Consider the following 27,223-nt stretch of genomic DNA (forward strand, 5'->3'; position numbering starts at 1 on the left):
CTGACTTTTGTGGAAGTAGGTCTCCAGAAGGTCTCCTCTAGCTGATAGCACAGTTATTCTTCATAGCTCAGGTGATTAAATTGTCTGTGGTGGTATCACCTGTTGAGTTCATGAGGTAGTAAGCCTGGTAACCATTAAAGATGCTCACATTGGATAACATGATACAGTGCTAAGAGACAATACATCTGTGTTTTGGCATCATTAAAAGGGACCTTTCTCAGCAAAATGTATTTATTTGTGTATATATATATATATATATATATATATATATATATATATATATATATATATATATCTGTATATGGGTCTAACTTCTTTCCATGAAAACACGTTTCTTCGAATCAAAGTTGAGTGACCCCATTTCTACAAAATGCTGTTCCATCAAAAGCACAGACTGCCAAAATCCTTTCCCTGTCAAAGGAACCATTTGGCCACCATGGAAGCAACCTGAATGAACCAATTATAATGCCAGCCAAGTGAGGGCTTTGCTCCCACACCCCTCCATGTGGGAGACTTCGACCCCCACATCTCCCTTACTTAAATATACCAACTATGAGATCACACCACACTGACGAAAGGGCAAAGTTCACCATGGTGGCAAAGCGGTTCCTTTCACAGGGAAAGGATTTTGCTAGTCCATGCTTTCGATGGAATGACATTTTAGAGAGGTGGGATCACTCAACCTGGATTCGAAGAAATGTGTTTTCAGAGAAAGAAGGTAGACCTATATATATATATATATATATATATATATATATATATATATATATATATATATGCATGTATGTTCACATTTGTTTGTTTACTATTTGTGGGATAGTCTATTGACACTTTTCAGCCAAAACGTGGTTTGAGAGGACAAGCACAACACAAACTGTGTAAACATAATGCAAGATAACATACAATAGCTCAATACATTGCAGTATGTACATATTGGTATTTAGGACATAATAAAAGTTATTATCTGCTCGTAAAGATTGTCATACATGTCTTTAAAATGCAATTAGAGTTTGATGGTAGTTTATCTATTGTCCCTGTAGCACTTAAAGATGATTTCCTCAACAAGATGTTTGCTTAATGCTTTATTAAAGTCTCTCAGTGTAGGCACTTATTTCATTTCTGCAGGCAAATGATTTCATTAGGCAGGACTTTGCTGAAATAAAGCTTTTTTTTCCTGTTTTTGAAGAGTCATCTGATTAGTGTTCTGACATCAGATTGGCAATTTCTTAAATAAAGCTTCTGTTCCCTAAATGGTAATTTAGATCTTAGACATGGTCAGTAAACAAGTTTTAATAATTTGAACAGAATGCAATTAAAAAGATAACTGGTATATTCACTTACTGGTAGCCAGTGTAGTGAAAAAAAAAATAATAATAATCTGTAACCTCTAAGTCTTGTAGTTGGAGTACAGTGCAGGTAAGGATAGTATATTTTCTTGTTTTGGTAGACGTATGCTGTCGTACAGTTGCAACTGCTGGAGAGGGGAAATGAAAGGTCCTGTAACAGAGCTTCACCTTTGAAAAACTATTTGTAATATCAGTGTGTTAGTGAATGTAAACGATTGGTCAGGAATTAATCCTAGGTATTTACATTTGAAGATGTTATGTATTACCTGTCATGTCTTTGAGGATGATGGAAGGCAAGCTTGCTATTTTTTGTAAAAAAGCAAATATCATTATATTTATTTTTGTAGGTCTGGCAATTTGTTTAATGTCCAGAGGCAAAGTCTAGATACGTTTTCCTGTAATTGTGCTTGTAGGTTTGCATATTATTTATTGGCTTCCAAAACTAAAATATCATCAGTTTATAGAGTGAGATTAGCCTTTTGTTGCATCATTGATAAACAGTGAGAAAAGAAGGGACCCTTGATTTGAACCACGTGGAGCATTCATTTTGAGTTATCGGCATACATTTGCAAGAATCCACCAGGTAGATAATTTTTAAACATTACAATGATGTTTACACCAGAGTTATGCTTTTTGTGCTTTGCAAAAAATTTAAAAACTAGGAGTCTCAAAGGAACTAGTCAAATACAAAAATACTGTTACTGTTGTAAGACCATCACCCAGTGCAGTGAAAATGATTGGTTACAGAAAACAGAGCAGTGGTGGTGCTGAAGGCATTTTAGAATCCATGCTGGTAATCATATAGTAGGCCATAGCTTTTACTGTGTTTGAATAGTTGTTTATAAAGAAGTTTTTGAAGATTTTTGTAATGAGGCAAAGATTAGAAATAGGTCAACAGTCTTTGAAGTCTTTGGATGAGTTGACCTTAGAAAGGGGGATAATAATAGAATGTGTATCCCTCCCCAAAAATGGAGGTGAGCAGGCAAAGTCTCATAATTCTTTTCCTCCACCATCTTCTGCTAAAATGAATCCAGGCCTTTGTTAGTGTCACGGTTTCATCCTTTTACACCAGTGTAGCTAGCATCCTTTGCAAGACTTGCCAACTTTGGCTTATACTATGAGATCATTGAGTGTTTGTGAATATGGGCATTGTAGGCTGTCAATGCCTGCTATGCTCTACATTTTACAGACAGTAAGATTCTGCAACTGCATACTGATGAGGCCCATTAGTGATGTATTGTATGGGAGAGCTAAATATGGTGGCTGATATATTACATTAGTCTGTAGTCTCCTCAAACATGTACATGTATGAGATTTTGATCTCTATGGAGGAAGACAGTGTAGTTGTCTGATACCAAGGTATGTCTCCTTATCTATTATAACATATCCACTGGGCTGTATCAATTTTTAGGTTTATGTTTTGTACATGTACATGACTATAGCGCTCACACCACATGTTGATGGAAGATGCGATCTGTATACTGTTATACTGCCTACAGAAGCATAGCTAGGGTGGGATAAAAAGGACAGTTGTCCTGGGTACATGGGTCAGTATTGGCAGATACTGATTAGATGGGAGTGAAATACTGGCACTCACTTTCTGAGTGCTGGTATTGAATACCGATATATTTGCAGTCAGGGCTGAAAATGCTAGTGCTTCAGCGGTAAATAGAATGCAGAAAGACATTTGTTACATTTGTAGCAAGTGGTTTGCTGCACGTATTAAAAATGAGAACATTTTGTTTCCTTCTGAACACCATAGCTTGGAGGACAGTTTTTTTTTTTTTTTTTTTTTTTTTTTTTTTGTTACCCAGCTTGGAGGAAAGAACCTTTTGTTATGGGGCAACAGATCATCAGAGAGTTGCACGAGATGCCACTACACCTAGTTCTGGCTGTTACTGACCATATCTGTGAGGCTTGGGTACAAATGCATACTTTTCCATATATGAGTCTTGTCCATAGCTATGTCAAGTTATCAGCACAGAAAGCTGTTTGTTTGCCAGTACCATATGCAAGTAATTGTATATCTATGTGACTGCACAGAAAAGTAAATCACTATGATGTACAGAAAGAGTATGTTCTCTCTCTCTACACACACACACACACACACACACATATATATATACATATCTATATATATATATATATATATATATATATATATATATATGTGTGTGTGTGTGTGTGTGTGTGTGTGTGTGTGAATGTCGATGTTTGCTTATAACACAATGTATATGTTACACAGGGTCTATACCAGATCGTCGAAGTCTAAAAATGCTGAGTGTCAACAAAAAAACCCCACTCAAAACCCAAAACAAAAAAAAAAAAAAAACACTCTATGCAGGGGGGCAAGCCCCCTGCACCCCCCACACCCCCCACTACTTAAATATACCAACTCTGAGATTGCACTACAGTGCAGTACAGGGAAATCTTCCCTTCCCGCTCTCTATGGCGATCTCTGTTATACGTTTCAACATGTTTAGACTTCGAACTTTCAAGTTTGAAGTTTAGTGCTTTGAACTTGTCAGCATTCGACATTATGATATAGACCCTGTTACACTATTCCAGTGGATATGATCCGCCTTGTCAGTATTACTGTTCATCTACATATCACATGTGAATACCATTTGTCAGGATGCCCCTTTAATTACTACAAAAATGTTGAAGCGGTATGGTGTATGACATTTCTGAGTCCCACCTCTATAGTATTTAAGAACCTTAGTTTTCCCAACCTGTCTGTGAGACTGTTCTGGACACTGGATAATATAAAATTCTGATCTCATTATGCAAAATCTTATGCGACTGTCTGGCTTAGGTACCAAAAGCAACTAAACTATTCAATTTACTTAAGCACTCCTCAGTACGTCCTACTTTAGGCATCTTTCTTACTTCTTCAGTAAATGGTTTTCTTTTAGACTTAGCTATTCTATAGAGTTTTAGGTTCAACTTTATTCTTGCACACATATTTAATATATAGGTTCATAGGTTCATAGGTGTTTACTAGGCTAATGACCACAAGGGCCTTTTTAAGCCTAGCCATGCATCCCAAATCTCTGACGAGTTCTTATACCCTTGATTAGTGTAAGCATGGGCCTGGGAGATGAACCATTTACAGGTTACCTGTTTGTATCAGAGACACAGGTGCCAAACCAGGGATGAATTTTTGGTTTCCCATCCAATTGTCCAAGTTGCACTTGAATTGGATTAGGGAGGAACTCTGCTTCACATGGATGGGGAGCCTGTTTCACAGACAGGGTAGTCTCTGTGATACATACCTCTTTCTCTAGCAAGTCCTATTTATATCACAGGCAAGGTTTAAGTCTTTAGAATGGTTAATTCTGGTACTGTTTGTTTTGTGGGTATGCAGGAGGTCCATCAGAGTGGGGTCTGACAATGCCCTGTATGCCAGGCATAGACCTCCCCACAAAAGCCTGTAGGAGACAGAATACAGGGATAGGGCCTTGAAGTGGTCAGCATAGGAAATATTACTTATGCCCTATATTCTTTTAATGAGCAACCTCTATGGACATTCTAGTTGTTGGATATGCCTGGTTAGGTACATACCAAAGGGTGCATTGTATTCACTGATAGATCTGATGAATACCAAATATAGTGGAATAATGACTTCCTTGGACTTAGATGCCATACCTTTGTTTATAACTTGTGCATCATAGAATGATTTCCTCACCACAGTAGACACATGATGATCAAAGGCTAAATTACTATCTATGTGTGTCCCCTAAGTCCCTGACTACTGGGTCATCTCTAAGGGGTGTGTGGTCAACATGATAGTTACCAGGGATGCATGACTTCCCAAAGGATATTATTATGCATTTCTTGGCATTTAGTTTTAGTCCATGACTCTGACACCAGTTGTTTGTCTGTGTCAGCCCCTCCTGGAGAACATTTGTGTCAGTGTGAGATTCAAAGACAGCTCCTAATTTGCAGTCATCTGCAAATTTAATCATCCAGAGACCACTGACATTAGCCTTGACTTCTGAAAAGTAAATGCCAAAAAAGAGTGGTTCAAGGACTGATCCTTGAGGGACTCCACTTGAGACTGGCCACTTTGTAAAAGTGGACTCCCCATTTCTAACTTCTTGGGTCCTGTCTGTGAACCAGTTGGCTATCCACTGGGTAACATACAGGTTTGTACCTAACCTCATGAGGTTTGTCAACAATGCCCTAGTAGGGTATTGTGTCAAATGCCTTGGCCAGGTCAAGGGATGCAGTGTGTGAACAATTTTGCCCTCCATTGCTTTGGTGACCTTCTCAAAGAAGTCCACCAGGATGACTAGGCATGATCTGCCCTTTATGAAACTAAACTGGGTTGGGTCTAGCATCTGGAAGTTTACTATATCTCTGTTGATCATTTCCATGATAATTCTTTCCATTGCTTTACATATAAAACTAGTGAGACTTATGGGTCTGTAGTTTCCAGGGTCTGTAGATGGCCCACCTTTGTGCAGAGTGATGATTATTGCCTTTCTCCATTCATGAGGCACAAAACCTGTTTTGAGGCTACAGTTAATAGTAATTCCAGAGGCCCTGATAGGTCATGTTTCATGCTATTTAGAAGGCACACTTGGATTTTTGGTTTTAGAGAGAGCATTAAGGACCTTTACCCTAGTGATAGAAGGGACAGTTATATTTGATGATATTTCCTGAGGGAAGGTTGGGGGGGGGGTGAGAGGAGTAAAGTTGGAGCTAAATTTATCAGCCAGGAGGTTTAATATATCTTCTGGCTCAGTATAGGTGACTCCATTTACAATGAGCTCTGCACACAATTCTGTATTGCCTTTGAGCTTGCGGACAAAGCTAAAGAATGCTTTGTGGTTGTCCTTAGCCTGGAAGGCCAAACATACCTCAAGTTTGGCTTTGGTAGACTTTATTTGTCCTCTGAGTTGTTTGTTTAGTTTAATGAGAGTGCTTTTCTCCTGAGGATGCTTTTGTCCTGCTAGCTGCTGCACCTCCTAATTTTTGCCATGATTTTCTTCCTCCTGTTATACATCTGATTGATTTTGTGATTCCACGGGGGTGGCTTGTTTTTTGAGTTAGTTCTGTACTTCTTCCTGGTGGGTACAGCTGCCTCTATACAGCTATTGACATGCTTGTACATGGTTTCATTGAATAGTTCTGCATAGGCAGAAGTGTTCTCAGCGTTCATAGGGGCTTGACATTTTGCAAGGTTCTCACTTAATAGCAGGAGCTTAGCCTTAGAATAGTTCCTGAATATTCCCAGTTTAGCTGGGGTTCCAGGTTTTATTTTTACTTCAAAGGAAACCATTTTGTGGTCTGACCTTACCAGGGAAGGCATTACAGAAGGGTGTGTGCAAGTGCAGCAGTCTCCCATATTAGTGAGGACTAGATCTAGTATGGTTGCACCCCTGGTTAGTGTATTGACTATCTGGTCCAGGGAGTTCATGTTTACAAAATCCAGGAATCTCTGTGTGTGTATGTTTTATGTCATATAGGATTCCCAGTTAATAGTGGGTTAATTAAAGTCACCCATGAATATGGTATTGGGTTGGATTGTTAGTGTTTCTAATAAGTTTAAATACATGATATGGGTTTTTTGGGTCATAGAAGGGGACCTATAGTTTGCAAGGAGGTGGTATTAGATTTTACCTATGGTGTTCTGAACATGGGGCAGCTCAAGTGCATTGCCCTGTTTGACCAGCCTTGGAGTATATTTATTTTTGATGTATATAGATACACCTCCACCGGTAGCCCCTGCCTGTGAAGTAGCTGGTCTAAATGTGTAGAAAGCATTATAAACCTGCACTGTTGGTGTGCTGTCTGTGGCTTTAAACCATGTCTCTGAGACCACACAGACATCAGCATTATCTAGGGTAAAGAGAGCTTCCAGGGTGTGGAGTTTTTTGTTTAGGCTCCTAGCATTGAGCAGTAACACCTTTAGATTTTCTTGGTTTTGATTTGCTATGTTGGAAGTACTTTCAGTTTGGAATTGCCTAAAAAAGGCACTATGGGGAAGACAATGTTTTAGCTAATAATCAAAAGCCTAGAGGGGAGAGGTGCAGACCATCCCTGGCAAAGCAGCGTGGTCTGTTGACCATCTCCTTCCATGCTGACAAATATTGCACCCCCTTAGAATGACACCAAAAATAAGCCAATTAATAAAGTCAATCATCTTTTGTTCATATTGTGGCATCATCCTTGGAGAAGGTAAAATGCTGCTCAATGCTAGGCTTATACCAGCCTGAGACACATATTCTGAAGGCTCTATGATGTCTCTCTTTATATAGTCTATGGAGATACGTCAGGTCATTTACTCCCACATGGACTATGACTTATTCATATTGGTAAATGTGTTCCAATGACCTGAGTACATGCATAATGTGGCAGATCCTAGCCCCTGATAAGCAAATGACTGTAACTTCTCCTTACTCAGCCTGGTGAGAGGGACATCAGTGTGTCTCAGTGACTAGACTGTTGGATTGTGTGGTGACTTGCTTTATCGGCTTTGAGGTAGAGGCCTCATGAGATGTAGCTCTATGTGTTGATGTGGGTGTTATTTTGAAAGAGTGCATTTGGGGCTGCTGAGGGTATTTTTTATGTGTACTTTGTCTAGGAGTTCTTTGTAGTTTAGGAAGGTTACATGTAAGTGCCTCAGTATATGTGGGTCTATATGTCTGCTTTGAGTTGTGTGTGATGGGTGCAGCATGTGTACTACTGACCCTTAGGAGTACATTTATGTGAGAGCTTTCCCTCCAGTGACATTGTGTAAGTGACATTGTGTAAATACAACTCTCACATACCGCCTCAGTTTGTTTGAGAATTAACTGGTTGTCAGTAAACATGAGGCACTTTTTACATTGCCTCAGGATGCCCATATCCACCAAGCTGGTAATGGAGACTGTAGGAAAGTTCATATCCATGGCAACAGATCCTTTTTTATTGATTAGACTGTTGGAGTGAGAATATCAGTCACTGTCAGGAGTATCCAGTTTGCAACTATGTCAAAAGTGCTTGTCACTGCAAACTAGTTGTCCTGCGTGCAACTAGATAGTGGAGAAATTTCAGTTGTGCTTTTACAGGAAAAATGTCACTCAAGGTGTCTGAGTCTGTACAGAGTACTGCCAAACACTTGAGGGGAACTAATATGTAGACCCTGAAAATTTAGGGATGAAGTATTTAGGCACATATTCTGAAGTTAGAAATAAATCAAACAGTACTTACTGAAAACAAAGAATTAGCTTATCAAGAATGATGAAAAGAGGGGAGTTGCATGAATGGCTACTGCCTGGCTACTACTATTGCTGGTCTCAGCACAGCTTCACTCTGTTGGGATGCAATACTCCTTTACTTCTTCTCTCACCAGAAGCAAAATGTTACCACCAATCTCAAGAAGAGAAGCAGGCCATGGCCTGATTGATTAAATCTGTTTTACTAGATCGCACAGAAGAAAAGTTTTCTGTTTCTCAGTAGAAACTCTTTCACTTCTTGTTTCTGAACTTCAGACAAAATTTCATCTTTTTAAGCATCGGGGATAATGTTTCCAAGCACTACACTTTTGGATTATATCTCAGATCCCAGAGTGACTACAGAAGCTTCAAGTTTTGTCTATAGAAGCTTCAGGTTTTGTCTATGGTTTTAATATATTTATGTATTGTATATGTTGTGGTCTCTTTTTAGTATGTGCTATTTTGTGGTTCACTTTGTTCAACCACAAAGGTCCTTGTCACCTTGCTAGGATCTGATTTTTTTGTAGACAGAACTAATAGTTTGCCTAGGTACTATAGCCACATGTTAGAATTATATACATAACAGTTTCTGAATTTGTACATCCATTACTAGATACTCTTTCTTTTCTTCACAAACGTATCTCTTATTCTTCCTTTTGTCATGGGATTTGATTCATACAGACATAAGGCTCTTTAGAAAGTGTGACTATGCTCCCAGAAACAATTATTCCTTGTCCTTTTAGTACCTTCTTATCCAACAGTGTAGTTCGTTCAGGTCACTTAGTCCTGGAGCTCTGGAAAATAGGCAACATGCTCATTTTGTTATTCTAGCAGTTACATTATTAAATACCATTGAATTTGTTCAATATCAATACGTTTCCTAGTGGTCAATCCAAAATCAGGCTTTGTTAGCTTGTACTTATTCAGTTAGTACTGCAAACCTGTCAGTACTCTTACGGCCAATCTGATAAGCACATTTACATAAATTAATTGAGAGTACCCTTTTCAGTTTGTCAACAAAGGAACCAAGAAGTTCTATGTATAGAAGCTGAGCTCATTGAGTTTGAAAAATACACAATGTAGAGAACTTACTTAATAGGCAATCACCCCCTCCTATAAAAATCACATCTGCAGTTCTATTTGATACATTTAAGGCAATGCATAGAGGGGCAGCAAATGAATGGTTAAGAATCCCTTTCAAAGGAGAAGCTGTGTTATTTGGAGGACTGGAATTTAGAAGACATTTCCACTGGGTTAAGACACAACTACAGCTACTTCAGCATGATAAGGTTATTTTATTTTCTGTGAGATTATGGAGTTTTACCCATCCTGCTGTATCTTAACTGTACTCTGTTCTTGGAATAGGGACACATATTATGAAGCATGTCTCCTTGTTAGCTGCTGTGAGATTTGAGCCCTTATAAAGGCCAATGAATTATTTTCACAATCTAGCTGAGTGAATCTTTATGCTACACTCAGCAATGCTGCATTGTATAAGTAGCACATTTAACAAATGACTTCATATCCGTGCCAAACTCTGGCCATACCTCTTGAATGCAGCTGTTTTAAAACATTGAAAGGTCTGACAAGTAAAGTCTTCTAAATCAGGAAACCATCCTGTGTATCTAGACAGGCCCTGTATTTGACTTCATAATTTAAATAACTTCTTATTCCAGCCTATTTATTGTATTTTTGAAGGAGCTAAACCTCTTCACACCCCATTCTTCATTGCAGAGACTTTCGATGCACCTTAAAGAAGGAACATTTTTCCATGAGACTAACTTCTTTCAAAGGATGTATTAGTCAGCCACGTATACATTGTTGAAGACTTGGACACTAGCCATCATGCAAATGATCCACATATTTTTTTTCAGACTTCTGGTGACATTCATGATAGGATGGAATCACTTATAATGGAAAAAAGATGACTGATTTTATTTTATTTTATTCAGTTTATCTTTTGTTAACCCATCTAGCCCCACTAAGTTAATGACATATTTTCAGATTAGACCCAAATTAGTATTTTTCCTTCTGGGGAAATTTGGCCAGGGCATTGGAGAACTTCCTCAATTATTTTTGATAGCACTATGAGATTCTTTACAGTGGCCTGATCTACCACAAACTCAAGCAGAAGGAACCTTGGTTAAATGCTTTATCTGAAAAACAACATGCTCAGAAGTTCAGCACTCCCTAATGTTGCACTACAGTGTCAGAAATCAAACCATCTGGAGTGGTAGTAGAAGAACCCAGAGCCTCCTGGTTTTCTAGCACCAAAGGTTCGTGTGGCACCTCTTGTACCACTGACATTGACTGCCATGATTTGATCTTTTTTTTATTTTTAAATGCAAATAAAATATTTACTTTTATAATGGACATTCACAAACTATAGAAACACTTTTTCTTATGGACAGAACAAATTTAAGTTTCTTTGGGAGATGGCAACCAGGAAGCAGACTGCCTCATAGGTTTATGTTAGATTAAGTGACTTGTTGGGTACTGAGATGCGAGTTTCATTCTCCCCCAGAAATGGTGACTGAGATATGCTGACTTACTGGACCACTATGATATAAGGGACGCAGGTATACCTATGTGAAATTCTTTTGCTTCAGATTTGAGAAAATATTTTCCTACAATTATCTCCTGGTTGGAAATAGAAGATGTGCTGGTAGGCTGGTTTGTTTTACTGCTGACATTCTCAGATTTCCACTCATTTTTCTTAACTGTGCAGAAGAATCTCGTCAATGACAGGGACACATATAAACTTCTCATCCTGGTTCAGTGGGGACAATAAATAAAAATCAGTTGTCGCATATTCCACTGGAGGATCTCTAGGACTAGACTTTGAAGCTGTTGAGGGCAGATGTGACATTGATCTGGTATTTGTTCTTTCCCCTGGATAAGGTTTGCTAGCTTATTTCTAATTTCCATAAAGATCCAGTGGTGATTTATAAATGTAATTTCCTAATGGAAGGGATGAAGGAATACTTCATTTTAACTGATTCATGTTTTAACCATTTTCTCACTGAAGGATGGCTCATGTGAAGTAGTTCTGGGTTGGCTGGATGTGGTGGCCAGTGATGTCATTCAGTAATCCATCCTTTTTGCATCACCTTAAACCCTGCCCAAAAAACTTGGACATTTTATAAGCAGCTTGAGTGGGTCACATCTTATACACCATCTACTCTGAAAGCCATTACATGTAAAAGACTATTCACAAGAAAATTGGCTTTAGAAAGTTTATGAATTTAGCAGTGTTTAATATGCTTAGTAGCATAGATCATGGCATATGAAGAAGGTACCCTGGTGATGCTGGATGTCAATTGATGCAGCTGTGCAATTCTGCAGTGGAGATCGTTTGGTGTGTGATTAAAGAGAACAGACTAACAGTGCTTGCCCTAGCCTGTTTTGTTGTTAAGTGACAGGGACACATGGGTCACTTAACATTATTCATACTATAGGAATTTGTCAGGGACTGAACTGAATTTATCTCTCTTTTTCAATATATCCGTGGCTATAGCTGTTATCACCTTGTAATATTTATGACTGACAGGACTTGATAACTGATATATTATTATTATTATATTATTATTATTTCTTTTGTTTTTACCACTATGACCATCAGCCTTCCTCTGATGTCCCACTGACTCATTTCCCTTCTTTTCCTACATTGCATTAACCCCTCACATCACGCTGAGGTGGAGACCCTCCTCATTAAGTATATCATGAGAAGGGTGAGAATATTTTGCGAACCAGTTTTTAGCTATTAGAATGGCTGTTTGAACTCTGAAACATATCCTTCCACTACCTGACACCTCCATGCTATTCTGCTTCTAGTCTGTTTTAGCTTAAATAACAGCTGTTTGAGACCTATGGCAGATTTTTATTTAAACCTTACTACTCCCTTGCTATTAAGCTTATCTTAACTATAACCTTAGCTATTATAACAGGTGACAGAATATTGATTTAGAACTTTATATTATTAATTTTATTTACAGTTATTTCATCTGTGGCTTCTGAAATAACTTCATTAAAAAAAATGAATAGTTCAAACATGACAGGATGTTATCACTTGGTGACTTAAAAAATGGTGACTTGAAAATGATTGAACAGTTGCACAGCTATTTCCATATTTAAAGAACAAACACATGCATCACTCAGGTGGTCACTTTTACATGTGCATGATCTCAAGCAGCACACATCCAGATCCATATGCCACTCACCATTCAGTACCTGGTTCACAAGCTGGGCACTATTCCTTAAGCATATATGTCAGTTGGACTATACCATCACCTGCACTATCTGCAATGACTTGGCACTGCTGAACTCCAGCTTTGGGCTACACAAGCTACCAGGTTTACTACATGATCAGGCATAGTTTCAGTTGCAAGTATGTCTTGTTATTTTTGCCTTGTGTGGCAAGTGCTGGTGTATGTGACAGGGATATGTGGTGACTAACCTCTGTGGGATCATGCATATACAGTTACACTTAACAAACAATGCTACATCCAATGACTCAAAGGATGTAGACTGGGTATTAAGGAAAATAATTAAACAGCGGCTAACATATGGCCTATTACACTTGCGATGGCCTGGGATCTCACAGGTATGCCATCACTGACACCAGGGAATCAGCTGATACTAGCACTAGAAGACATGATCTCATTGTCACTGATAACAGTCTGTAGTGATTAGTTTGACATGAAAAATCCTAGACAGAGATACTGGTCTGATGTTAATTTTTCTCTTCATTAGTACTCATTTATAATATTGTTCTCACTATCCAGAAACTGCAGAGCTTCACATTTACCATGTCCACTTGCATTATCTAGCAAAGATGGCATTGCAATAACAATGAGCAACAGGACTCAGTACTAGCAGGATTTGTCACATACTGTATGTGCACTGCAAGGGTCAGACTCAGTAGTTGGTGGAAGGTAAGCAGATGATAAATGTCATCCACTGCACAACCTATCTAGTGATGGTCAGCACAGCATGAATGGTTACCTCTGTACCTATCAAACATAATTGTCACAGCAGATGCATCAGTCCCTCATAATATATAATATTTGCCACATTCCTGCATATAGCACTACCTCTGTAATGCTAGTCACCTGTATTTAAGTAAAACTTCACAGATGAAATCAGTGGATCTGCTCCTGTATATCTCCAGGATAAATGCCACTGCAATATTCAGCTTGTCATATCATCAAACAATTTCTCTTCACTCAGAATTGCATGCAGCATAGTCTTCACCCATACCTGAATAGTTTACTATCTTCTCCAAGTCATACAGATAGTTTTGTTACACTGCTCCTCCCTGCCTCTATACTCCTAATACAAACCTTATGATAGCCATATATAAATGTGTCTAAGCCTTTTTAATACCACCACCTCCTAACTACAATATTAAGCCTATTCAGCCATACCTAGCTCCTTCTCTCCCTTTCATTTCATTAATCACTCACCTAAAGATCTCTTATCTGTTTGTCAACCTCCTTAATACAGCTCTTCAAATGCTCAATGTTTAACATCTGCTAAATGCATAAGTATGTTTTATACAGTAATAGTTTTTTTTATTTCATATGCATGTAATCTAATTAGCAAATACATGTGTAATTATTAACGTACATTGCATAATGTCTGTTAATCTACATTACTGAATGTCTGTTTAAAAATGTGTACAATTTGTTGCAGCTTTTCTCTCTGGACCACTGCTAAAATTCTTTTTTTTATTATTAAAACCAGTAGGACAAACTCAGTAAACAAAAACAAAATGAAAATAATAAAATAAAAATAGGTGTTCTGTTAAAAACTTTGGGCCAGATTCACTAAGTGTATATGATATGTATTCAATAAAATTCTTAGCAAATTCTTTGTGCTTTCTAGTTACTCAAAAAGATTACACTAAGTGTACATGCAGTCTACAATTTGCGGTAATCTTTATGAATCATTGCTAACACTTCATTTAAAGCTGCAAGAATATCAGTAGGAAAACATTAGAGGAAGAAGGAGTGAGTTATGTCTATGCTGTCTGTTCACTCAGAACAGTGTTCCTTACTGTACACTTAATGTAGGCTTTATTGAATCTGGCCCTTTATCTTTTTTTCTCAGCTTACAATGTTATATTTTGCCAGTGCAGTAGTTCGTAGACTTACATATTGTGGTTTCGTAAATATTATCAGGCACATCAGGTATTTTACTATTAGACTCAGTGAGCCCACAAATTACAAATATTTTGCTGTTTGTATGTTGACCATGTTCTATTATGTGGGTGTGCACTACTTGTTAGGTGACCTGTAGGGGCACTTTCCACAGCCGCCTTATGAGCATACTGTTATGTGCTGCCATCCATGACCTCATGTTATACAGCATGGCTCAGTCTAGTACCATTCATTATCTGGTGTAATATGCAGCACCTCTTGTGAAGAATCCAGACTCCAGAACTTTCCCATCTGAATAACTGTCTAGAGCCATATATGGTTTACTGTTATACTGAATGTTTTTTTCTTTAGCACAACATTGGGTAAGCTATATCACCAATGAGCTGCACAAAGAACATAAATTACCTTTCAATAGATCTGTTCTCTTGTCACTGGAATAGAACTGTTGTTTATCAGAAACGTGACAGAACATAAAATATCTGATGAAAGATGCTTATACGCACAACGCCTGTAAGAAGTCGCTAATTTGTCAAATGGGGATTTAATGGAAACTTCCAGATTGTTTATGGAACACAGTCATGATGATGCATTCAGGATATACACATTGGCAACTGGCACCATATGCTGACTGAATGATCACCAAGATGTAATTGTTACGTAGGACTGGTCTGTTGTTAGTATTACCAATGGTAGCCAGCTCTGCAATGTTATTCTTGTACGACTATATGATACTCCTGGGAGAATATCAAGGAGTGTTATGTCCTCCCTCAACTGCTACAACATGGCTGTCAGGACTCTGTTCAATACTCCACTGGAGATGAGTAAGTTGATTATGCCAAGCTTCTTTCCTGTGGGCTATTGGAACATGTCTAAGGCTAAGATGTAAAAGGCTGATGCAACTTCAGTATTCCTCATAACAATATTCCTCATAATGGGGCAACCACAATGTTTGGTGTCATATATACTATAGGACATATATATATATATATATATATATATATATATATATATATATATATATATATATGCAAATAGTGTTTGTTGTCATATACACTGTATGACATATATATATATATATATATATATATATATATATATATATATATATATAAAAATGTTTGGTGTCATATATACTATGTGACACACATGCACACACACACATATATATATATATATATATATATATATATATATATATATATATATATATATACATACATACAATGCAATGTTTGGTGTCATATATATTATAGGACATATACATATATATATATATATATATATATATATATATATATATATATATATATATATATATATACATACAATGTTTGTTGTCATATGCACTGTATGATATACATATATATATATATATATATATATATATATATATATATATATATATACATATGTCAATAGATATTGCATATGGCACATGTCATGTTTAGGAAAATTCCGTCTATGACGTAATATACATTGAGGTCATACTTATTGAGAGAAGCAAGGATTTAACTCACATATAGCTGCCATCTCTGGCACAGTTTGCTTGGCATGTATCAGCTGCCACAACCAAATTTTCTCCTGTTCACTACTGGCAGCCCATATGAGTGAACCCATCAATTTATTACACTTTCTGCTAATGTATGTCAGTACATGTTGCTATTCCCTTCCATACATACTTCATTCCATACTGTTCACAAACTGGGCACATGTAGATGGCACTTCAATTACACTGCATTGTCCCTTATATGCATTCCTCACCATACAGTGCTTCTTACAGCATCTGGTTGATGCATCTTTGTATTTTTATACATTATGAAAAACATTCTTGATGCCTGACCCCTGCACTGTTTAATACTTCATCATGCCTTAGTATAGTTTACAATATTATAGTGCAGGGAATTATTTTTGTTCATAAATTCTACCAACTAAGATTAATTTCAGAGCATGTTAAATATTTACAATCTATGTCAACTGAGTTTCACAAAAAAAATATACTTGAGTATAGAAGCATAGTTATTTCAAAATATGTAAATTTTGGGACGTGTGATTTAGTGATGGTGGATTCTTATAAGGTATAGGATGTCATTAGGTGAGCTGACCCTTGATTATCAGCATGTTTGACATATAGGTTTTTACAGCTGTTTGAACCTCAGGTCTTTTTAGGGAAGAAGCTGATTTCTGCTGAAAAACATTTGCCTTGATATGAGAGAATGCACATAAGTAAAGCATGGTGACTTGCCTAAGACATCCAATAAAGACATTGAGGAAAACTGTCTTGTAATAACCCTTGACAACATTCTGTGCTATTCTGAGCACACAGGACTACATCCACAAATAAATCCTAGCTGAATGTCTTTAAATACAAAGTCAAAACCTGTTGCATCTTAAACATTGAGAGGTAGCTTCCAGCTGCATCCATTGTACTAAATTAGCAAAACAGAATATTAGCACTCATGGCGTAGCCTCTAATATCCAGTTATACTAACCTCCTCAATGCCAAAACTGCCATTTTTGTAAGCAGATTAGTACAACAGTTTGTTTAAATGTTTGTGTATTCTACCATACAATCTACTGATGCAAAATCTTATTACTGCCCAGCACATTTTTTTTACACACCGTGACTATTTCATCTATCTGGTTTCCATATTAAAGCGGTTTCTCCCTCACATGGGCTACTCCTTTGCATACAAATCCATGGTGCTTACCAGTCTATTCCTTGCAGATAAAACAAAAACATACCTATTGGGGCCTGAAATGCACCTCACTACTCACCAGCAGTGTTTCTTGCCTATTTTTTCTAAAGAGCTCATTACTAATATTCCTGAAAAAAGTCCATGACAATGATAGCCAGCTAAGAGAATTCCCAGTTCGTCGTACTTATATTACACAGACAATACCTGAGCTAGTTTATGCTTGCACAACCTTAACCACCACATCACCTGTCGTGACCTTATGATATAATGTCACTCTACTGCATCCATTTATATTACACTGCTGTTGATTCTAACTTTCTGTTTGCACTGTACATCTAAAGAGGGATGCGTATAAATTAGCCTTTGCATTCTCAGGGATTTGTTTTGTCTGAGATCCTACTAAATCAATAAGTAATGGTGTGATGATTTGTAGCTATTAAGTTATTATAAACATGCTTCTGGCATTTAATATTTGTATCTTAGAATTTCTATGTATGGCATCCTGGATGAGTTCACATTACATACCCCACCGACTAATCTGATAAACAGTACTGTGCTTCCAGTCTTAGTGTTTCACTCTACAAATACATTGCATAATTTATGACAATTTTGTAGTGTATCTTACTTCATATATTATCAGTTTTAAGCTTTGAGCTACTTAAAGCACCTTGCAAAGAATAACTGCTTATGATTAAAACTTTGTTTTTTTTTTTTCAAACACCTTTACTGAATTAAAAACTTTCAACTAGAGTGCAAGATAGTTGGGTTTCAGTACTGCCAGCCATGACCTCCATATAATATTACACTAGAGAGGTAAATAACCTCATAACATTTCCAGACTGTTCAGTCTCTACGTTAAAGCCCAGATTATAAAGACATTCATTGTTAACAAAGTAAAAGTGGAATTAAAGCTTTGGATTAAGTGTTTTTTTTTTTTATTTCTACATTCTGATAAAATATAAGCAATGTTTTTAACAACATTTTCCTTGGCTGGTAACAGTCTGAAAAAAAAGTGCACGTGTACTAACTGATGCAGTTCTAAGATTTTTCCTCCCGGATTTAAACAAAAAATAATGACGACAGCGACATTTATTGTTATTTAACAGTTTCAGAATAACACCTTAATGCAAGCAGTTCACTTAGCACATCATAGCTGAGAACTACACAGAGATGGTGGTCTAAAAAATAACAAAAAACAAAATGAGCATGTACTATTATGTTGTTGTGCTGTCTTACATAGCCAGCATTGAAACTAGATTGTTTGTGATGTTATTAGTGGTACTGAATAACCCAATTCTGTAATTATGTGAAATAATTCATCTTGTAAAAAAGTTGGGGGTTATTAAAGGTATAGTACCTTGAATAAGGAGGAGTTGTATTAGCCATTATTATGTATTTATTACTGGATTAGTTTTGCATATATATTTATTTATTTATTTAAAAAATTATGTCATTAGTCAATCAAGAGTGAATATCAATCAATGTAACCATGCCAAGGATTACTCAAACAAAATTATATGCTGCCAAACTGGAAGGTGTGCTTGTGATTTAAGAATAGCAATTATGTCAGTTATTGTAACTACACTCAAATCTGCATGACCTTGTCTTCAAGCCACCTAACAACAAGAAGATACCCATAGACTGGGTAAATTATACATGTGCTAACACACTTGACCAAAGGTTCTTGGACATCATTAACTCCAATGCCCTGAACCAGTTGGTTGATAATCCCAGAAGGAGCCCAAACATAAGGGTCCCAAACATTCTGGATCTGGTGCTCACTAACATGGGTAATCATTGCACCACACCATGTGTGTGGGCTTCCCTAATGAGGTCTGATCATAAATCAGTCTTATTAGAAGTAGCAATAACATCTGACCCCCAACTATTAACAGCAACTAGACTAAAAACTTCTCCAAACCTAATATGTGACAGCATTAATAGTTTCATAGCCCCTGCCCTCACTGATGGCATGGACACCTATACTGGGATTTACACCTATGTTTTGTATAAACATCTATAGAAATGTATTGACTCAGCCAGAACTGATAGGATCAAAGCAAAACCCTCAAGAAAGAGCAAGCCAGTCTGGTGGACATCTTCCATTAACAGGTTATACAATAACAGAAAGAAATTGCTGTCAAACAGCAGGAAGGAATGGTCTCTGAATTGGAAGCATTCCCTCCTCAGCTTAAACAAGCAAATAAGACACCTCATAAAGCATGTTAAAGTTAACTATGAATCCAAATTAGCCTCCTTTGCTAAGGATAACCATAAGGTCTTTTTTAGCTATGTCAGAAACCTTAAAGGAAAAACCCAGATCTGCACAGAACTGGTTGTTAATGGTATCGCATCTAATGAACCTGCAGAAATAGCCAGCCTGTTAGCTGACAGGTTCAGTGAAAACTTCTCCCCCCTGTCCCTGCATCATATACCCCAAAGCACCCCTACCACCTGCCCTCCACCTAGTATCTCCAAGGATCAGGTCATAAATGCTGTCTCCAAAGCCAAAAAGACAGCCTCTATAGGACCTGATAATATCCCAGGCTGCATTCTAAATGAATTAAAACAGGAACCAGTGGCACCACTGGCTACTCTTTTTGACCATAGTCTATGCACTGGTTTTGTACCTGCTGAATGGAAAACAGCAGCTGGCTTCCTGTTACATAAACAAGGCACCTCCACAGACCCTGGGAACTATTGACCCATAAGTCTGACCAGCCTAATCAACAAAGATATAGGAGACCTCCAAATGCTCAGCCCAACCCAGATTGGCTTCATTAAAGGGAGATCCTGCTGCTTGAACTTTGTGGACTTCTTTGAGACAAACATCAAAGCCCTGGATGAAGGCATATCCATGCATATGGCCTACCTGGACATGGCCAAGTCCTTTGACACTACTGCCCTCTCAAACTCACCCCACTGGAGATAAACCTGTATATTGTCAGGTGGGTTGAAAACTGGGTCACCGATAGAATGTACACAGTCAAAATAGGTGACTCTAACTCCACCAGCAGACCCGGTGACCAGTGGATTTCCACAGCAATTGGTGCTGGGGCCCCTGTTGCCTGGAATCTATTTCTGAGATGTACAGGCTAAAACAAAAAAACTTATGATTGACAAGGATGGCTGATGATTGCAATATGGGTGTAGTCGAGTCCCCATATTATGTCAACATCTTACAAGAGGGACTTATGCAGTCAGACAACTGGTGTCAAAGTGATGGATAAAATTCACTGTAAAAAAATGCATTATCTTCCCCTTCAGGAAGGGTGACATCCCTGGAGATTACCACTTTAACAACAACACGCTAAGCATGCAATCAGTGGTGAGAGATTTGGGCACACAGGTTGACAGCAACCTTTCCTTTGACCACCATGTCTTCACAGTGGTAAGAAAGGCTTTCTATGTTGCCTACCTCATAAGTAAGTACATTGCATCCAGAACAAAAGAGGTTATAATCCCCCTTTACTCTTCACTCATCAGACCAATAACAGAGTACAATGCTACCTTTGGTATGTACCTTACCAGGCATTGGCAGCAACTGTAATGACCTCAAAAGTATTTTGCAAAGAAAATTCAGGGTCTTAAACATGTCATAAGTTGACAGACTGAAATCACTGTGACTATACTGTGTGTCTTAAAGACTACTCAGAGGTGTCCTTTGACTTGCAGATAAAGCAATCTCAGATCATGCTCTAATGGAAATGCTACACATTCGTAAATCAAATGGTATAAGATGCACTCACTTTAGGGATCTCAACGTATTATGTGGCATCAACAGGACTTGCTGGAGAGACAGATATGTCTCACAGAGGTTACCTCTCCACAGAATCAAACTTCCAATTCAGGTGAAGTAGAGCCCTTACTAACCCTATTTAAGCATAATTTGGATGATTGGATCAGAAACTGCAAATTTACCCAAGAGTTTCACCTGTGTCCCTCTTGGACAGGGTCAGTATTTATTTATTTATTTATTTATTTATTTTATGTTATTTACATTAGTTTACTGGGAAGGTCCAACTGGGATTAAGCCCATTATCAGTGGTGGCCTGGGGAGAAAAGCTTCACATACAAAATAGACAAAATTATTACAAAGGAAGTGGACAAATTGTAAAAAAAGAAACAAAATCTTATAACATAATCAAAAATTATGCAGTCTATGCAAGTATAGTGATAAAAATAGGAATGTTACAGTTTAAGAAAAATACAAGTAGGTGTTGTATCATTTTGTCAAAGATATTGAGGTAAAATCTTATACAGACTAGAAGACTGTCTTACCTATAGGAGCTACTGTATTTGAAATTAAAAAGTTTATGAATTGCGGTGGAATTGGTTTGTATAGTAGTTAGAGAGTAAAGAATCAGGGAGACAGTGAAATCAGAATGGTTAATAGATTCACAGAGTGTGTTAAAGCAATTTAGGAAGTTGTTTTATCTTGGACAGTAGAAGTAGTTAGGAATAGTAAGTTTTATCCTGGAGAATTACATGGACAAAGCCATTTGTTAGTTAATTGGTGTTTGAGCATTTTATTAAAGTGAGTGATATTAGTGCAAGTTCTTCATTCTAGAAGTAGGGATTTTGACTGCATAACTAGAGTAAAGAATGTCACCTGGGGGAATTTGTAGATTTGTTAACTTTTAGTAAGGATTTGTAATGCAGTGTAATAGTTTATTGTTAGAATATGGTTCTAGTAGGTTTTGTAGGATAGGTGTTTTGTCTGGCTGGTGAAGTAATTTGTGTGCCATTGTCAGCAGGTTGTAGTGTAGAAGATGTAGGAATTCTAGCCATGATAGCTTTTTCATACTAGACAGTGATGCGCTCTATATGGGGAGTCAGTGGCAAATTTAGCTATTTTGTTATAACATGTTTCAAGTTTACCTAGGTCTGATTTTCTGAGTTTCGTAAGTATAGGTGAGGCATAGAGAAGTGCTGAGAGTAGATGAGTTCTTGCAATGGCTATTCTGGTATTATTGGTTAGGAATTGTTTGTTTTTATATGGAGTACCCATTTTTTGTGCACCTTCTTAATACTCTGTGATATGTGTTCATCAAATCTCATGTTATGATCAATAATGACACCAAGGAGTTTGGTTTGTGTAATGTGTTCAAAAGTTATGTCACCTGCAGCAGTTATGTAAAAGTTGGGCGGGGGGTCAGTGGTTCTAGTAGGATGGAAGATTATTAGTTTGATTTTATAATGATTGAGTATAACTGCATTGGAAAGCCATGCTTCCACTGCTGTGAAGGATTTTTGTGTTTTTTCCTGTAGATCAAGTTATTGACTTAATTCTGCTTAATACCTTGGACCGTGGGTTGTAATTAGCTAGACTTTTAAAGAACCTAGGGCCATTAAACTAGTAACCTTCTCTGATCCTATGATCCTAAGAAAACTCATGCAGAATGTACTTTTTAATTAATCTTCAGTTATCCATTACCACACCTCTCAAATGCACCTCATTATGAGGAACATTAGGAACATTCCTCATTTTTCCTCTTATAAAGCCCATATTCCTCAAAGTTTTACATTGAAAGGGTTTGACACACATTTGGTGTTCATAATGTTTAACTAATATCCAGATTAAGTAATACTAGGTCATATTACTTCATCAAAAGAATGTTTTATAAGTACAAAATAACAGATTTTTTACCATACTGTGAGCTTCCTAATTGCAGGTGTTAGTAAGCTGTTAATAAATGTTCTAAATTTTGCCCACTTGCTCCACTTTATTAAAGACAGTGCTCCACATTTTGGAGATAGAAAGGTGAGAACTATTATTTATTTATTTATTTAGTGACACTGATTACTGGGAATATCTGACTGGGTAAAATTCCATATTCAGGGAAGTCCCGGGGAGAAAAGCTGCAAATTAGTATGTAACATTTTAAGAACAATAATTTTTATAATCTTCAAAAATAAAAAAAAAAACACCTGCAGTTTAAATATTTATAACCAATTAGACATAATATAAAAACATTGGTTAACAATTAATAGTTATATGACAGTCTTTTAATATTTAAATAAATTTTAGATAGATTATACAGAAATGAAAAGTAATTTAGTCTAATACAAACAGAAACTGCATTATAAAATGAGGGAATTAGAAATAAAGACATGGAATAGAATTAGACAGATGTAAAGAAGTAAGTGAAGATGAAAGAGTAAGGAGTATAAGGAATGAAAAGGTACTTGTTCACATTTAGAGATACACCCCCAGATTCACTAAACTTCCGTGCACGACTAGCTTAGTCCTGCATGGAAGTGACAATTTAGGAGCAGCATGGCAGAGCACCAGTCATATTAATGAAGTAGTGCTGCCTGAGCTCCTAAACAGTCACGGAGCATGTACGAGTGCAGGGGGCATGTCTGAGAGCAGAGCACTCAGAATATACAGGCCCCTGCAATGAAGAACAGCAGTGTATGAATAAGAATAAGCAAGATCTCTCATAGGTGTTCTCATACTCCCAGCAACACCCCCCCCCTCGAGTGTACAAGAGCAATAGCTAAAACATTAAATATAAAGAAGTGTTTTTTTTATGAAACATATTAAATTTAACCATACATGTGTGGGATTTTCCCATCACTTAGCTATGGTTAATGCAGCTTAAATGGCACAAGAGGATGAAAAGCAAGATATATGCAAATGAAACAGTACAGCAGTAGTATAGTGGGCAGAGCATTCGTCTTACAAGCAGTCATTCCCGGGTTGAGTTCCACTCCAATACATATCATTTTCCATGTCAAATAACTTTATGACCAATTTTTTGTTGCATAACCTGCTAAATAACATATATTTCTGAACTGGAGTACTGCATTAAATGCAGATGTGAGGTGTCATTGGCATAATGTTGTAAAGTCCATAGATAATTACAAGTGCCCCATACAGTATATGTACATGCGAATCAGGGATACAAATAGAAGGTAAAATGTGTAACGAATGATAAATCCATACAGTTTCCAAATCCACCACCTTCCCAAGAACCATTTGACATTACTGTCTAAATTAGTGTTGTGGTAAGCGGGAGTAAGTTTTATTAAGCAAGAGTAAGCATACCTAAGCAGTAGTAAGTGGATTTAAACCCGTTTGCATGGGGGTAAGCAATGCACATACAGGTTAAGCAATATTGAAGCTAACTCTCTGTAAGCATATTTAACCGAAGGTTAACATTGCTTACCCTCATGCAAACCCACGCAAACCTGCTTACAAATGCCTATAAGCCCCTTAATCACTCTGTATGCAACAGCCGCTGTCCTTGCCAGAAACAAAATAAACAGCCTTTGTATGTCTTGAACCCAGGACCCTGTACACTATAGCCATAGTAGTTAACCACTAAGCCATCACTGCAGTATATAAGACTGAGGTATCACCAAACAGATTCTCACTATATGAAAATCAAACCAAACATGTGAAAGGAATCTATATACAGTTTTATGTTGTATAACCTACTACATAACATAAATATGTGAATTGGAGTACTGCAGTAAGCCCAGATGTGAGGTGTCATTGTAATAAAGTGTTGACATCCCCTAATAAACACAAATACCCCATCCAGTGTACATACACATGAATCATGGATACCAAACACATATATAACATGTAATGAATAATAAATTAATACCAAAAAGCAAATATAATGCAAATTAAATATTAAGCAATACTAAGCATTGCACAGCTTAGCTTAGTAGGTGTAAGTAATGTGTAGGCCAATTAACTCAGTCTGCCCATTGGTATACCCTTTTAAGCAATGCCAACCTTAGGTAAGCAGGATTACCCATAGCTTAGCATTTTCAAAACTGTCCAATCACAGCAAAGTGTGGGAAACTGGCCCTATTTAAACCCAACAGGTGGGAATACATCTCATAACTGGTTGCAGATTCCTCCTGTAGGCACTATGTCAGGTATGGGAGAGGGTGTGCACTTTCGGGCTCAGTGCTGGGGCATCCAGGAGTCCAGAGTCATGGCAGGACTCTTTGTGAAAGACGATGACCAGAGACTGCTGCAGGGCTAGTACCAGGGTTCTCAATACAAAGCGGAAGCCTGGAATTGTCTCGCCCGTGACCTCACCAGTGCCACTGGCATACCCCAATCTGGTGAGCAGGTCAGGCATCACTATGCTGACCTGAAGTGGAGAAAGGGGGATCTCTTGAATCAGTGGATCCAAGAGTCTAGGAGGACAGGGGATGCCGCAGCTGTATGTAAGTGTCAGTCAACTACCTGTTTAATAATTGCCAGCTCATGTATATTATGGATAGGTATGGCTAAATATTCAGCTCATGTCTTTCACAGTGGCAGATGAGTGGGCTGTGAACCAGGAAGCCCATGCCTGTAGACTGCAGCGGTTGCGACGCGAGGTAGGTTAGTAATACTCTTGCATGTACTGTCATAGGAAATAAATCTAAAAGTAAAAGTAGTAGTAATTTAATTGCCTGTATAAAACCTATATTGCGTAAGGCAAGTACTTCATACACCAGATAATATGGCAGGAAGAGTCTCATATAGGCTGCATGTAAATAAAAGCATAATAGCCTGACAATAAAGGTCTAACTTCTGGACTACATTGTTTAATCTGGTATCATATGGTAATGTAGAGTTGCAATCTCTTAATAGTACTGTTGTATTAAGCACTGTTACCTGGGTCTATATTACATTCTTGAAAGCCGACAATGTCGAATCTGACATTGTTGACACGAGAACAGCAAAACTGCAGAACATCAAGCAAGTAAACATAAATCTCGAAATAAACAACGAAAACAAGAACCGGCAGTCAAACTGTTAAAAAACAAACGCAGGTTCAGCAAGCTACTTTAAATCCACCAAGTAGTGAAATGAAGTTATAAATCCACTCAAATCATGAAGTGAAACTGTTGAAGGATCACAGAAGGCAACAAGGGATTAAAAGTCCACAAATTTATTAAAAAATAAAGTTTTAAGCGTTTTTCGTTTCCCCCAATCAGCTAACTTCATCAGAAACATTGTTAAAGTGGACAAAGACTTCAATTTATACAGGCAGCTGGTTAGCAATTAACCAATTACAAACATTACACATTAACAAATTTAAAGGCACCCTAATAACAAAAACAGCAGCAGCTCTATTCATATAAAAATGAATGAAAGATGGTAATAAAAAAAAGCAAAAGAACATCAACAATAACTATTGTGTAAAACTTACTATGACACTGAATTCACTAATAAGTGGCAACAATAATACACTAGATAACTGTCACAAAAAATCTACTTAAAAGGGTGTCAAAATTACACCTCTATAAGCTGTTCAGTTTTAATATATTACTAATAAAACACTGTAAATTAGTCAGCAGCAGGTAACAAAATACATTAGGTGACTTACACTAGCCAGCCTACTAAAGAAGAAGTCAGAGTTTACCTCTTTAAACTTTTTAGTTTTAATATACTACTAATGGAGCAAGAATCATTTAAACCAGATGGATTATAGGCATTAAGCCTAACTTGCCAAGTTAGCTCAAGCTCTTCTAATTTCAGGGGTCTAGGCCCACCCCTACTGTCAAACTTGAGTTGCTCTATGATAATAATATTGAAAGCGTGTTCTTGGTTGGTAGAGATGTGTTTAGCTAAGGCATTTTCCAGTTTGTGTTTATTAATCACATATTGGTGTTCATATATCCTGTCCCGGAGCCTCAGCTCCATTTTTCCTACATAGAAAGCAGGACAAAATCTACACCTAGCCAGATAAACAACAAAACTGGAATTACAGTTAAATTTATCCTTAAGTTTGTACTGTATACCGTTGATGTTAAAACTATTGGTCACATCCACAAATTTACAGTAATTACAGCTT

This window comes from Protopterus annectens, chromosome 1.part1 (assembly GCF_019279795.1).
Source record: "Protopterus annectens isolate FY-2018-M chromosome 1.part1, PAN1.0, whole genome shotgun sequence".
NCBI lineage: Eukaryota > Metazoa > Chordata > Ceratodontiformes > Protopteridae > Protopterus > Protopterus annectens.